Raw genomic sequence first — 15321 nt, 5'->3', positions numbered from 1 at the left:
ACTTTTGAAACCCAGGGGAGCTTCCTGTGCTCTACCCCAGCACCCAGAGGCAAGATGGCAAGTCAGAAGGGACCCACGTTCACGTGGGCCTGGATCCAGAACACGCCCATCCTCCGTGTAGGAGTGAACTAGACCCAGCCGGCTTTCCCAGCAACGTGGAGCAGAAGTGCCATCCTAAATCTTGACATAAAGGGGGAATAAAACTAAAAGGCCTCTTGGACTAGAACCCGAGGTGGCTTCAGATTGACCCCACCGTCAGGTGCCTGGCAAAGCCACCAGGAATCGTCTTTGGGGGAAACCGTTGTAACAGCTTTAAGGGATTCCTGCCACGTTTTCATTAAAAGTGAACTCATGATTTTAAAACAACAAAAAATAGAAGGAAACAAATCTTTATTCATAATGCCCAGCAATACAACAGACAGCAGAAACAATATATGAAATAGTTAGAGATTGAAATGATCTGACCCAGAGAACAAGCACTCTTTTTGTTGTTGTTGTTGTCAATTAATCTATAACGACAAAACAAAAACAAGAACAAAACAAAAAAAAAGTCAGTGGTTGCCTGGGAGAGAGATACCAAGCGAGGGTGCTTTGCAGTGGACGGATATGTCCCTCTCTTGGTTATCATGGTGGCTTCGTGACTGTACCTGTGTCCGACTTCTCAAATTGTACACATAATCATGTGCAGTTTATTTATTTTTTTTTAAATTTTTTATTGTTGGTTGTTCAAAACATTACATAGTTCTTGATATATCATATTTCACACTTTGATTCAAGTGGGTTATGAACTCCCATTTTTACCCCATATACAGATTGCAGAATCACATCAGTTACACATCCATTGATTTACATATTGCCATACTAGTGTCTGTTGTGTTCTGCTGCCTTTCCTATCCTCTACTATCCCCCCTCCCCTCCCCTCCCCTCCCCTCTTCTCTCTCTACCCCCTCTACTGTCATTCATTTGTCCCCCTTGTATTATTTTTCCCTTTCCCCTCACTAACTCTTGTATGTACTTTTGTATAACCCTGAGGGTCTCCTTCCATTTCCATGCAATTTCCCTTCTCTCTCCCTTTCCCTCCCACCTCTCATCCCTGTTTAATGTTAATCTTCTTCTCATGCTCTTCGACCCTACTCTGTTCTTAGTTACTCTCCTTATATCAAAGAAGACATTTGGCATTTGTTTTTTAGGGATTGGCTAGCTTCACTTAGCATAATCTGCTCTAATGCCATCCATTTCCCTGCAAATTCTATGATTTTGTCATTTTTTAAAGCAGAGTAATACTCCATTGTGTATAAATGCCACATTTTTTATCCATTCATTTATTGAAGGGCATCTAGGTTGGTTCCACAGTCTTGCTATTGTGAATTGTGCTGCTATGAACATCGATGTAGCAGTGTCCCTGTAGCATGCTCTTTTTAGGTCTTTAGGGAATAGACCGAGAAGGGGAATAGTTGGGTCAAATGGTGGCTCCATTCCCAGCTTTCCAAGAAATCTCCATACTGCTTTCCAAATTGGCTGCACCAATTTGCAGTCCCACCAGCAATGTACAAGTGTACCCTTTTCCCCACATCCTCGCCAGCACTTGTTGTTGTTTGACTTCATAATGGCTGCCAATCTAACTGGAGTGAGATGGTATCTTAGGGTGGTTTTGATTTGCATTTCTCTGACTGCTAGAGATGGTGAGCATTTTTTCATGTACTTGTTGATTGATTGTATGTCCTCCTCTAAGAAATGTCTGTTCAGGTCCTTGGCCCATTTGTTGATTGGGTTGTTTGTTATCTTATTGTCTAATTTTTTGAGTTCTTTGTATACTCTGGATATTAGGGCTCTATCTGAAGTGTGAGGAGTAAAGATTTGTTCCCAGGATGTAGGCTCCCTATTTACCTCTCTTATTGTTTCTTTTGCTGAGAAAAAACTTTTTAGTTTGAGTAAGTCCCATTTGTTGATTCTAGTTATTAACTTTTGTGCTATGGGTGTCCTATTGAGGAATTTGGAGCCCGACCCCACAGTATGTAGATCGTAGCCAACTTTTTCTTCTATCAGACGGCGTGTCTCTGATTTGATATCAAGCTCCTTGATCCATTTTGAATTCACTTTTGTGCATGGCGAGAGAAAGGGATTCAGTTTCATTTTGTTGCATATGGATTTCCAGTTTTCCCAGCACCATTTGTTGAAGATGCTATCCTTCCTCCATTGCATGCTTTTAGCCCCTTTATCAAATATAAGATAGTTGTAGTTTTGTGGATTGGTTTCTGTGTCCTCTATTCTGTACCATTGGTCCACCCACCTGTTTTGGTACCAGTACCATGCTGTTTTTGTTACTATTGCTCTGTAGTATAGTTTGAAGTCTGGTATCGCTATACCGCCTGATTCACACTTCCTGCTTAGCATTGTTTTTGCTATTCTGGGTCTTTTATTTTTCCATATGAATTTCATGATTGCTTTCTCTACTTCTACAAGAAATGCCATTGGGATTTTGATTGGCATTGCATTAAACTTATAGAGAACTTTTGGTAATATCGCCATTTTGATGATGTTAGTTCTGCCTATCCATGAACAGGGTATATTTTTCCATCTTCTAAGATCTTCTTCTATTTCTCTCTTTAGGGTTCTGTAGTTTTCATTGTATAAGTCTTTCACCTCTTTTGTTAGGTTGATTCCCAAGTATTTTATTTTTTTTGAAGATATTGTGAATGGAGTGGTTGTCCTCATTTCCATTTCAGAGGATTTGTCGCTGATATACAGGAATGCCTTTGATTTATGCGTGTTGATTTTATATCCTGCCATTTTGCTGAATTCATTTATTAGCTCTAATAGTTTCTTTGTAGACCCTTTTGGGTCTGTTAAGTATAGAATCATGTCATCTGCAAATAGTGATAATTTAAGTTCTTCTTTTCCTATTTTTATGCCTTTAATTTCTTTCGTCTAATTGCTCTGGCCAGTGTTTCAAGAACAATGTTGAACAGAAGTGGTGAGAGAGGGCATCCCTGTCTTGTTCCAGATTATAGAGGGAATGCCTTCAATTTTTTCCATTCAGAATGATGCTAGACTGAGGCTTAGCATAGATTGCTTTTTACAATATTGAGGTATGTTCCTGTTATCCCTAGTTTTTCTAGAGTTTTGAACATAAAGGGATGCTGTACTTTGTCGAATGCTTTTTCAGCATCTATCGAGATGATCATATGGTTCTTATTTTTAAGTCTATTGATGTGGTGAATAACATTTATTGATTTCCGTATATTGAACCAGTTTCATTCCATTATGATCAGATAAGATGCATGGTATTATCTCTACTCCTTTATATTGTCTAAGAGTTGCCCTGTGACATAATATATGATCTATTTTTGAGAAGGATCCATGTGCTGCTGAGAAAAAAGTGTAACTGCTTGATGTTGGGTAGTATATTCTATATATGTCAATTAAGTCTAGGTTATTAATTGTGTTATTGAGTTCTATAGTTTCCTTATTCAACTTTTGTTTGGAAGATCTGTCCATTGGTGAGAGAGGTGTGTTGAAGTCTCCCATGATTATTGTATGGTGGTCTATTAGACTCTTGAACTTGAGAAGAGTTTGTTTGATGAACATAGCTGCACCATTGTTTGGGGCATATATATTTATGATTGTTATGTCTTGTTGGTGTATGGTTCCCTTGAGCAGTATGTAGTGTCCCTCTTTACCCCTTTTGATTAACTTGGGCTTGAAATCTATTTTATTTGATATGAGTGTGGACACTCCTGCTTGTTTCCGAAGTCCATATGAGTGATATGATTTTTCCCAACCTTTCACCTTCAGCCTATGTATGTCTTTTCCTATCAAATGCGTCTCCTGTAGGCAGCATATTGTTGGGTCTTGTTTTGTGATCCATTCTACTAGCCTGTGTCTCTTAATTGGTGAGTTTAAGCCATTAACATTTAGGGTTATTATTGAGATATGTGTTGTTCTTCCAGCCATATTTGTTTATTTAGGGAATAGACCGTAACATGTTTATGTTACTAAACATGGTTTGTTTTCCTCTTTGATTATTTTTCCCCCCTTTACTGTCCTACCTCCCACTGTTGGTTTTCATTGTTATTTTCCATTTCCTCTTCCTGTAATGTTTTGCCAAGGATGTTTTGAAGAGATGGTTTTCTAGCTGCAAATTCTTTTAACGTTTGTTTATCGTGGAAGGTTTTAATTTCATCTTCCATCCTGAAGCTTAATTTCGCTGGATACACAATTCTTGGTTGGAACCCATTTTCTTTCAGTGTTTGAAATATGTTATTCCAGGATCTTCTAGCTTTCAGAGTCTGTGTTGAAAGATCAGCTGTTATCCTGATTGGCTTACCCCTAAATGTAATCTGCTTCCTTTCTCTTGTAGCTTTTAAAATTCTGTCCTTATTCTGTATGTTGGGCATCTTCATTATAATGTGTCTAGGTGTGGATCTCTTATGATTTTGCACATTCGGCGTCCTGTAGGCTTCTAGGATATGGGATTCTGTCTCATTCTTCAAGTCTGGGAAGTTTTCTCATATTATTTCATTGAATAGATTGCTCATTCCTTTGGTTTGAAACTCTATCCCTTCCTGTATCCCAATGACTCTTAAATTTGGTCTCTCGATGTTATCCCATATTTCTTGGATGTTCTGCTCATGGTTTCTTAACAGTCTTGCTGAGCTGTCTATGTTCTTTTCAAGTTGAAATACTTTATCTTCATTGTCTGATGTTCTATCTTCTAAGTGTTCTACTCTGCTGGTAGTATTCTCAATTGAGTTTTTAAGTTGGTTTATTGCTTCCTGCATTTCTAGAATTTCTGTTTGTTTGTTTTTTTATAACCTCTATCTCCCTGTATAGTTGATCTTTTGCTTCTTGGATTTGTTTATGTAATTCATTGTTGAAGTGATCTTTCATTGTCTGATTTTGCTGTCTGATGTCTTCCTTGAGACTCCAGATCATCTGAAGCATGTATATCCTGAATTCTTTATCTGACATTCCATCTGCTGCAGATATTACCTCTTCTAACGTTGAGTTGACCTGCATTGCTTGTCTTTCCTTGTCTCTTCATACTGTTTGCGTTTCTTTCTGCTTGGTGAAACTGTTGTGCTATTGAATTTTCCCCCTATATATTTATATTGGTCTTGTATAGTTGCAAAGTCTCCCTCGCAGGCGCGGGCGGCAGCTCTGCCCCTCTGCGGGCCACTAGGATTGTTCTGTTGGTGGTCGCAGTTCTGCCTACTTTGCAGGCGCAGGCAGCGGCACTGCCCCTCTGCAGGCCTCTGGGCCTGTTCTGCCGGTGGGTCGCAGGTCCGCCTACCTTGCAGGCGCGGGGGGGGGGGGGCGGCTCTACCCTTCCGCAGGCCGCTGGGCCTGTTCTGTCTGTCGGTTGCAGGTCTGGCCTGTTCTGTTGGTGGTCGCAGGTCCGCCTACCTTGCAGGCGTGTGGGGCAGCTCTGCCCCTCTGCAGAATTCTGGGTCTGTACTGCCGGTGGGTCACAGGTCCACCTACCTTGCAGGGGGGGAGGGGGCGGCTCTGCCCCTCAGCAGGCCACTGCGCCTGTTCTGCCGGTGGTCCCAGTTCCGCCTACCTTGCAGGCGTGGTTGGCAGCTCTGCCCCTCCGCCGGCCACTGGGCCTTTTCGGTCGGTGGTCACAGTTCCGCCTACCTTGCAGGCGCGGGGGTGGGGGCGGCTCTGCCCTTCAGCAGGCCGCTGCGCCTGTTGATGTGAAGTTTATTACATGCAATTTATACCTCAATGAGAGTGTAAAAATATGTACCTTAATGTATTTAAAAGTTAAAGAAGGCATCAAAAATTGACAAGATCAAGACATAATAAAAGAAAGTGATCAAGTAGTCAGATAAGAAATTTAAAAAGTAATAATTAGAATTTAAGACTCAAGGGCTGTTCAGCTATTGCTGAGGTGGAGATGATAAATGGCCCAATGAACTGGAAGACAGACTGGAAAAATTGGTCCAGAACTCACACTGGAAAGACAACGAGGTAGAAAGAGTGGTCGGTGAGAACCAAGGATGGTGTAGGTTAGCCACACCTGCTTAGGGTCCCGGAGGCTCAGTGTGCAAGGGTGTGGAAAAGGTGACTTTAAGAGATAATATCCCCAATTTTTCCACAGCTGATGAATTGATACCAAGGTACAAACTCAGCAAGCTCAATGAATCCCAAACTGCTTGAATGAAACAATCCACAAATCCACAGATATATCAAAGCCAGAACACCAAAGACAAGGAGAAAATTTTAAAAGCAGCTGGAGGAATGATTATAGCAGCTCAATCTACAAGAGCTAAGCTATGGAACCAACCTAGGTGCTCTTCAATAGATGAATGGATAAAGAAAATGTGGTATCTACATACAATGGAATATTACTCAGCCATACAAAAGAATGACTTTATGACTTTTGCTGGTAAATGAATGGTGCTGAAGACTATCATGCTAAGTGAAATAAGCCAATCTCATAAAACCAAGGCTGAATGTTCTTTGTGATATGTGGATGCTAACACATAATAAGGGGCAGGGAGGGAAGAATAGAAGTTCTCTGGATTAGACAAAGGGGAATGAAGGGAAGAAAGGAATGAGAATAGGAAAGATAGTGGAATGAGTCAGACATAACTTTCCTATGTTCATGAACACACAACAGTGAAACTCCACATCCTGTACAACCACAAGAATGGGAAGTTATACTCAATGTATTATGATATGTCAAAATACACTCTACTGCCAAGTATATCTAAAAAGAACAAATTAAAAAAAAAACTTAGAAAATTCAAAATGAATGTGAAGGTATTAGGAGCAAGAATTGAAGCCAAATGATTGTAAAGAATATCCACTGTGTGCTGAAAAAAAGGGTCAACTAAAGATTAAGTCTTGTGGGTTACCAGAGACAATATATTTCAAGAATGAGCCAGGCCCGATGGTGCACACCTGTAATCCTAGCAGCTGGGAGGCTGAGGCAGGAGGATCACAAGTTCAAAGCCAGCCTCAGTAATCGCAAGGCACTAAGTGACTCAGTGAGACCCCGACTCTAACTAAAATACAAGAAAGACTCGGGATGTGGCTCAGTGGTTAAGTGCCCCTGGGTTTAGTCCTAGGTACTAAGACAACAACAACAACAGAGAGAGCTTAGCCACCACTGTGTGTCTTCTAAAGGGAAATCTAAAGGTTGTGCCTGAGGCCAGGTGGAGTGGGTCCAGGAGGGACCTGAGATTCAGAGAGGAATGCCGGGCAAGTGCAGTGCCATTGGTGGGGACATTGTCCACCCTGGGCTGCATGAGACCAGCCAAGACATGGGCACTTCAGAAAGACGCAGAACACACCAAGAGGACACACAACAGGGAAGAAAGGCCCAGGGTCCTGTGTGGCAGTCCTGGTGTGGCCAGGAGGGAGGCAGAGGCACCAGTGGCCCTCTGTGTGGTCAGCTGAGTCCGAATTTTAACATTTCTCAAAAGAAAGAAAACAGGATGCTCCGAGGAGGAGAGGGGAGAGATCAGGTGGCCCCAGTCAGGAGGCAAGCCCTCAGGTGAACTCAAGAAGAAAAGCCAGTTTCCAGAACCTACAGAACAGGTCGATGCCAAAGGAACCTAAGTGCAGAGCTATTATGGTAGATGAGCGTCCGCAAATGCTGCGATTCAGAGACCCAGGATCTCAGGTGAGGGAAAAGAGCGTCCGACGTCACTGCTTAAAAGAGCGAAGTCGACACCCGGGGTGGGGATCACTGGGGAGCAGGTGGACAGGAAGGTGCCCCTGGCAAGGACCAGTCACAAGAGGCAAGGACAGCGAGTTAACTTAAAAATCCTTAAAGGCAATGACGAAAGGCTCGAGTGGCATGAGCCAGTGTCCTAGAAGACAGACTCAGCAGGCAGAGAGGAAAAACAGAACCTCAAGGAGAGCCTGGCAGACCGTCCTTACAGTAGGAGGTGGCCACCGTGCGTGTCCTAGTCATGGACATGGAAGAAACATCCATAGGGACGATTCCAACACCCCGCACCGAGCCTGCTCAGCCAGCATTGCTTGCACCTGGCCTCAGGTCTGAACCGCAGCATTCACTGGCTGTGTGTTCTGGGAAAGTTATTCAGCCTCTCTGTGTCTGCTCTATAAAGGGGGAAGTAATATTTGTGGAAATTGTCTGAGTTGATACATATACACACGTAGATAAACACACATATGTGTGTATATAGAGCATTTAAAATGTTAGCTGATGAGTATTTGTTATATAAATGTGTGTATATATGTATATATATATAATATTATATATATAATATATACATATAGAATATTTTTACTGAATCAATGGACACATATAGGCTATTACAGCCAACAACTGTAGAATGCATATTTTCCCAAATATATACAAAATATCTAGAAAAATTAACCACATACCAGGCTAAAAGTAAATCTCTTTTAGACTATGTTGTCTGACTCCAATGTGAGAAAATTAGTATTTATATCAAAAATATCTATATTGTTATATTGTGTGCATGTACAAATATAACAATGAATCCCACTATTACATGTAGTTATAATGCACCCACAAAAGTACATTTAAAAACTTTATATTAAGTGGACCAGTAGGTTTGATTTTGGATAGACAATCCTCAGATATAAAAAAGAGCAAATAAAAGTAGTACTATAAAACAGAGAAAAATACATCTGGAAAATCACCACATCTTTGAACATTAGAGATGTAGGTTTAAGCAGGCATTTACCAAAGAGTAGCTTTACTGGGAATATGACGTACTTGGAGGGGAATGGTCAAGAGACAAGCCATTCAGGGTGGTGTGACATGGTCCAAGCAGGACGGAGAGGGAGATCCTGTCCTTGGCACATCTTCTATAAAGGGCGATGGACTTATTTTCCAAGTGAGGAGGTTGAAAACCATGAACCCAAGAAGTTACAAAGTAAAAAATCATTTTTATAAGAAACGATATGAGGGAATTTTGTTAAAATCCTGGAATGCGGACAAAGGTGGCAGAGAAGTGAGAGATGAGAAGACACGCAGCCACCAAGTCACAGGCGCCAGAGTGACAGCGAGTCGCCGTGAGCAACTCTGCATGGGTGACGTTGAACTTCAGGTGGATGGAAACATTCTTAGGAAAAGCAGGGCTGGTTGACATTGACCCAACAGGAAGGAAACAAGATGAGGTCCTGTGACAGAAAAGGAAGTGAGGTCCTCCTCAAGACACTTCCGGCCCCAGGGACTCACTGATAGGCTCTCCCACAGAGTCAAGTGGTCAGTAATTGAGCTTTGCACAGCGGTTGTAGATTACAGGCTAGGAGAGAGCCTCCTCCAACAGCTTGCCACCAGAATCCACAAGGACCTTGGGACCACAGGACAATCTGCCTGGGAACACGTATACAAAAATAACAAAGAAAAGATGGCACAGACAGCAGCCCCGGGTGACACGGAGCATCCCCTGCGCCCGAGAGGAGTCGCGTTAGAAAGGGAAGTTGAGTCTCATGTTGGTGTCATGGTTGGATCTTGAGTGACCCTGAAGTTTCAAGTTGTCCCCAGAACATGCTCTTGGGAGCTGCTGGAACTTGTGGGGACAGTCCTTGAAGGGGGTGGGACTCCAGTTCTTTCCTCTCTCCTCTGCTTCCTGGGCCCCCAGGGGAGTGGCTCTGCTGTGCCATGGGCCCTTGCCTTGTGCTGCCAAAACAACACAGTGTTTTATAACTTGACTGTCGATAGTTTGTTATAGTGGCAGAAAGACAGATAATGATTTGGGAAATAATGAACTACATCATCATAAAGGAAAAATCAAATGATGTCAACAATTGGCAGAAAAAAAAATCATTTGATGAAAATTCTATCCATCCCTGAGGGCCATGTCTCAGTAAACCAGGGGTCAAAGGGCGCTGGAGTCACCATCTACCACACTCTCCTGCTTCATGTGGAACAGGGCCCCCTCTCCCTAGGGTGGAGACAAAAGCCCTTCCTCTGCTGCCTGCCACCCCGCTGTCATGGTACCAGGAGTCCCCACAGAGGTACATTTGGCAAGATAAAAGAAAAAAGATACTGTCAAATGGGAGTGGCACCTCTGACATCTTTCCTGAATAAAATGATTGCCTATTTGAAAAGTCCCCAAAGACCCACAGAATTTGTAGGAAGGCTTATGTTTCTGGACCCAAAATCAATCTACAAAAATAATATTTTTATACACAGACCAGGAACAGGCAGATGATGACATAAGTGGATGCATTATTGCTAACAGCATCAAAACTGTAAGGAATTTAGGAATGAACTTCGCAAGACAACTTCAAGGTCCCTGTGAAGGAAATGGGAGAACAACTATTATGAGACTTTAAGAACCTACAAAAACTGACGGGATGTGGATGTATGGATTGGCAGATCAGGACCATATGTGGTCCAGTATTGTGGAAATCCTCCCTAGATTGACCTTGGGACACCATTGGAATTCAAATGGTATCCCAGTAGGCTACTCGGGCACGTGGGTGTGTGTGGAATTGACAGGCAGATTCTATGATCCATATGGAATTGCAATTGGTAGCAAAGGGAGAGTCTCCTGAACCAGGCAAACCAGGTTGACTGGCTGGCTTGCCAGATATCAATAATTACTTTAATAATAGTAATTAAGACAGTGTGATATTGTTCCTGGGTTAGAGAAACCTATCAATGAAACAGATCAAGAGAAATGGAGAGAAAGACAATTCAATGTACAAGCCAATGTGGCTTTACAGACCCGTGGGAAAGGAGTAGATTTTTTTTAAAAAAAACAATCATACATCTCTATGCCACAATATAATAAAAAATGAATTTGGGGGTTAAAAAAGACCTGCCAAAAGCAAAATTAATAGAAGCAATAAAAGAGCATATAGAATAATATATTAATTAATTTGTACGAGGAAGTATTTCTTAAGGCACCAACAAGTTTTTTTTTTTTAAAAGATTAATACATTAAAGAAATAGCAAAATAATGGGAAAAAAATGAACTTTAAAAATGTAAAAGGTATTTATTATGTGTCTAATAGAAAAGATGTTAGTACACAGGCAAAGAGTTTCTATTGACCAACATGTAAGGGACCTCACAGGAAAATGGGCGGAAGACCTGAAAAGGCAGTTCTCATGACAGAGCCGGAGGTGTCCCCTAACCTCAGGGAAGTGCAGATGAAACCATGAGGAGATGCCATTGAGAACCTGCCCTATGGGCACAGGGGATCAGACCTGCCAGTAACAGGTCTCCGTTATGATGGGGAGCAGGGGACACTCTCCTATATTCCTCAAGAGGGCACAAATTGGTGCAATCACCTTGGAAAACGAATGCCATTGTCTATTGCCATTGGAAAGGCACATGTACTCTTCAATCTTCAAAAATATTATTTTTATACACAGACCAGGTCCTTCATAAGGACCTTGAAGTTGTCTTGTGATTCGGAGTGGCAGTCCTCTGTCCTGGCTCTTCCTCTCTCAGGTGCACACCCTGGAGAATCTCCTGCATCTGGAGACAGGTAGGATGATCAGCGCAGAGAAGCTCGGCCACGCTGGAAACAACCCAGAGGCACATTAGGAGCACAATATTGAGGCGATTGCTTTGGAATCGCACAACAGAACACGTTCAGCTCTGTGGACAAATGAGGGACAGGTACATATGACATCGGGGGTGAGTCTCAGAACATATCCAAAACACACGAGCGGCAACCGCTGCAGAGCAGCACATGCTGTCAGGAGAATTCTTGGGGTATGATGCCGTTTACTTAAAGCTCAGAAACACCCAACACGCAACACTGACTTTTAGGAATCCAAGCAAGTGGTAAATCTCTAAAGAAAATAAGGGCATGTTGACCAAAAAGACAAAAGAGCTGCTCCCTCTGAACGTGGGAAGGGAGGGCGCAGGATGGGGCAGAGCGTGAGGTTCTAATGGTTAAATGGGAAACAGCCTTTCCCTGTTATTTTTATATTTTAGAAAAACATATGTTTGCTTTCAGTAATCTATACAAAGAATACTGCATATTTCCATAATTCAGTAAAAAGTAGACTTGAGAGAGCTGATTGACGGTGACCCTGACCATATTGATGAACGTACTGCAGACATGTGGCTTTGCCTGTGTCCCAGGGACCCTGTGAGGCTTCCTTGAGGAATGAGGGGTTAATGGAGATGGAAGATTCGTTGTGTCCATGGTGAGGAAGGAAGCTCAGCCTGGGCAGGAGAGGGAGAGTGGAATTCTGAAGTGGGATGATATACTTTGAAATATCCTTCTATTCAAAAAAGAACATTTCAGAGTAGCTGGACTTTGATCAACTTCAAGAACAGAATAGGGATTTGTCCAATCGGTGACAAGTACGGGTCTGTGTGATGCTGAGGTTGATAATGGACTCCCGTTTGGATCCTCTGTCCAGTGACTTGGTAGCTGTGTGACCTTGGGTGTGTCATTTATCGTCTCGAGGTCTGATGTCCCTTTGTGCATGATGGAGATAGGAACATGGTGTAGTTTCGAGGGCTTAATAAATGGATGCCCGTGACGTGCCTGGACCAGACTCATCAGCAGTGAGTGGTGGCCACTGTTTGATTGTGGTGGTTGTGTTTGCTGTGGGGCTTGATGAACAGAAAGAATGCATCACACCTGAGGGTCGGGGATGCAAATCAAGTCAAGATGGCGCCTGGCAGTTTGCCAGGAGGAGCGGTTTGTGAAGCACCGCCAGCGAGCCATTAAGATGATGAGGATTCCTTATTGGCTGACTGCTGTATCTAGATGATGCTAATTGAGTCAAGCTGTGTGTAATTAGTTAGGTGTATATACCTCTGCTGTCTGGCAGAGAGGTGGCTCCTGCTACCTTGGGTGCCCTCTGCTTTGAGTTCTTGCTGAGTTCACTTGCAATAAAGCAGTTCCCGCTTCATCCTTCAAGTTGCTTGTCACCTCCCAGTTATTTGGACCAGCCAGACTGTGGCACCTGAGTATAGAGGTGTGTGATCCAGGTGAGATGGAGGGAGTGGAGGGCAGCACTGGCTGGTGGGAACTCCAGGGGCCCCTTGAGGGACAGGGCAGAGCTTGGCTGCAGGGATGAGCGGGGTCCAGATCACTAAAATCTTCACATGCTGGGTTAAGAAGCTACAGCGTGACCAGAAAGGACGAGGAACTCTCACTGAAGGGTATTGGAGGAGTGAGCTGTTCTTGTGGGGGACAGGGGCAGGGTCTGAGATCTGAGCCATGCACTTGGGGGCTGCATTGTCCCCAGGCACCACTTGGTACTAGCCAAGCCTGTGTCAGGCTGGCTTGGAGGGGTCAGCTCGGGGATCAATGACACAGCCATTGGGAGGCCATCATCAGGGCTAGACAGGAAGGGACTCACAGGAGCCACACAAAAGCCCCGTCTTTGACAGGATCTCTGGGTGACTCAGTCTCAGAGCTTATTTTAAAAGCCAAAAGGGAAATGGGGCAGCGTGGTGAGCGGGGCGTGGGGAGGGGCAGAGCTCAGATCTTATCTGGACTCTTGGGCTGTCATACGAGCTGTTCAGAGCAGGTGCTTCAAAGCCTTCGGCGTCCCCTGCGTTCGGGCCGCGTCGGGCACGCACACAAAGTGGGCATGCATTATTCAGGCGGCACGGCGAGCTCTGTGCAGTGCACGTCAGAGTGTCGGCTGCCTCGGTCCCTCCTTCCCCAAAAGCCCATTGTTAAGAATTATAAACAAACAGGGTGGAAGTCTTTACACCACTCCCCTGGTGCTGCTGGCGGGATCCACAGTCATAACAGGAAACCATGCACTTGCTGCAGAAAGGTTTTGTTCTAAGAGGCAGCATGAATGTCATTGACCTAAATTCTGGTGGCCCAGCCTTTACCTGCAGAACTTTTCAGCAAGGAAGTGCCAGTGAGAGGCAGATCAAAAGGATCCATAACTCTTTCTTTCTGCTTCAGGAGAATCCATTGCCATAAATATCTCCTACCCCTGGCACCTGCTTCTGATTGGCAATCAGCTCCCCCAAGGTTGACGAAAGGGTGCAGAAGAAAATCGTGCAAGGGGTTTGGAGAGAGCAGAGGGTGCTGGCTTTCTATTAGTGGGGGCTGACGTCATCCTCACTGTGACTGAGCATGGTGACAGCGAGGCCGCGATCTGCCCTACAGGAGCCTCCCCTCTGCAGAACTGAAGAGGCAGTACTTTTGGGATCAATTCTTAGTTGTTCTAAAGGACCTTGGCAATGAAGATCAGATCAGCATAATTTTCTGCTTTACAATAAGCTCATCTAGATACAGTGGCCAAATGACTGGCCCAAGTGGCTGCCCGGGGAACTCATGCTGCTTGGGTCAGCACCCTCCTGTTCCAGAATGCCTGTCCTCATTGGTTCCCTCCTCCATGAGGTAGGTACAGGTAGAGTACTTGCTGCATGAAAAAGCTGGTGCTGGACTCTAAAGACATAGAAATCGATACAATGCAGTCCCTGTTTGTACAATCTCACGAAGATAAGTCAACTACTAAATGTGACACGGTGCAGTGAGTGCTCTTCATCATAGAGTTGCTAGGGGATTGCAGAGAAAATTCCCCTAGCCCAAGCCTGGGTCTTCAGGGAAGGCTTCCTGGAAGAGGGGACATGGGCATTGGTCATAGAAAGAATATTCTGGATTCAGCAATAGAAAAGGGAAGAGGATGTTCATCAGAGGCCAGGGCATTTGTAATGTCATTTGAATTTGTAATATTCACCCTGGTGGGGTGAGCAAGAGCTAAGAGCAGCAGTGGGTACCACGCTATGCAGATGCCCCAGATGTTCTAAAGATTTCATTTGAACAATCCCATTGTCACTGGGAGCTCCTTTTACAGTTGAGAAAACCCAGACTTAGACAGTTGAAAGGAGTATGCCCCCTTACAGAGTTGGCGGAGGGAGACATTATGATTCGTACTCTTGGTCCCCCCTCGGCTCCGCACCCACGCCTGAACCCCCGCTCCCCGGTCTTCCTTCCCCTCGTGAGCTCCTTTGGTTCACAAGTTCCGATTCCCCTTCCGTTAGCTCATCACACTGCTCTCAGCGTGGATTTTCCTTCTGACAGCCGCATCCTGGCACTTAGTCCTCGTTGCTCCTGGTGGGGGCGTGGGCACAGCAGAGGATGCTCCCCCTGCCCAGGAGTGTGCATGTCCCGCTGGAGCTTGCTCTGCAGCTCAGAGCTCCTGTGCCATGGAGGGTCTTTCCCTAACCTGGTCCTGCCTCCTTCTGAGTTGGAGCCAGGAGGGGAGTTTCAGGGGCTTGCTGTCAGGACGGCTCCCAGGTACATGCAGAAAGGAAGAGGTGCCCAAGGCGAGCCTGGGCAAGGCGCTGCTCTGCACCCTCTATAGTGAGTCCTGGGAAGAGCGTCTTGCCTTAGCCCCGAGAACCCAGGCTTGTCTCTCAG

This window comes from Marmota flaviventris, chromosome 2 (assembly GCF_047511675.1).
Source record: "Marmota flaviventris isolate mMarFla1 chromosome 2, mMarFla1.hap1, whole genome shotgun sequence".
In the NCBI taxonomy this organism is placed as follows: domain Eukaryota; kingdom Metazoa; phylum Chordata; class Mammalia; order Rodentia; family Sciuridae; genus Marmota; species Marmota flaviventris.
The sequence above is the reverse complement of the archived record's forward strand: the minus strand, read 5'-3'. Positions refer to the sequence as shown.